The following is a 1,191-nucleotide window of genomic DNA, read 5'->3' as shown; positions in this document are numbered from 1 at the left end:
GAGGGTTAACACGTATTGCAATATCATTGGTTACATTCTCAGGGGGCATCTTACATCATCACAGATGGAAAGTACAGCAAACGCGGAAGCAGGAAATGGGCGCCATCTTAGCATGCTGTATGGGAGGGGTAATCTAGCGCAGGCTCCGAGGGATGCAGCAGGCCTCACCCAGTGGTCTCTAGGGATTTGGTTCTGATGCCGCGATTCGTGGTATAGGCTCTCTACAAGAGAGGCCCAGTCCTCCACAAAAGGGCCGGCTTAGTTGAGGATTTGACTACTTCTGATCAATGCCTACCTGAGGTTTATTATTAACTGGCCGGTGTCATTTGAACATGTCCATTCCGGAATTTTTGTTTTGTTGGTCTGTAGAGTCAGTAGATTTCACGATAATATCTAGAGTCAGTGAAAATAACTTATTAGGATAGGATTGAATCACATAATGCATCATAGGCTAGTTTTTTAAATATTGAATGATAATACAAGGGCAGATATTTTGTGCAAAAGTTATCAGAAGTAGATTCTGTCTTTCCAGAATTTTCTGAAATCAGTATTCATTGATAGGTTTTATGGAGGCACAGTAAAGAGATAAGAAGGATAAAAGAAGCCTTTATTAACTCCAAAGACAAGGAGCGGATAGAGGGCAGATGGGTCAGGTAGATCCTTTAGCCTGAGACAAAAAAAAGCTTTTATGGACTTTCCTTGCGGGCAGGGTTTGAGGAGGATGTTTAGAAATATCTGAGGAGCTGATTGCGGTCTTCCCTGTGGTGGTGCGAAAGGTGGAAGGAAATTGCACCCTGGGCTGGGTTGGAGAAGCAGCGGGGAGGTGGTCTCTGGGAAGATAAACTGTTGCTTTAAGGGCTTCAGCCATATTAGATGCCCACCATAATAATTCAGCAATTCATAGTAGGGCCAGAAACTATCATAAGTTTTTCATAAGTTGAAAAAAGAATATAGATTTAATTTGAATGTATTAAAAACTGAGTAATTGAACTAATTACAGAAAGTGAAGTTATATAGTAATTATAGGTAGAAATACTACTAAATTACTGTAAAAGTCACATTGTTTCTCACTCCCTACCATGTCTTTCTCACTCGACAAAAATATTTTGAAAATCTGGGACTCTCCCAAACTTTAGGGCTTGACAGATGACTTTTTTTTTTTTTTTTTTTTTTTTTTTTTTTTTTTTTTTT

Source organism: Octodon degus, unplaced genomic scaffold (genome assembly GCF_000260255.1).
Source record: "Octodon degus isolate 3935 unplaced genomic scaffold, OctDeg1.0 scaffold00011, whole genome shotgun sequence".
In the NCBI taxonomy this organism is placed as follows: Eukaryota; Metazoa; Chordata; class Mammalia; order Rodentia; family Octodontidae; genus Octodon; species Octodon degus.
This window is presented reverse-complemented; position numbering follows the sequence as displayed.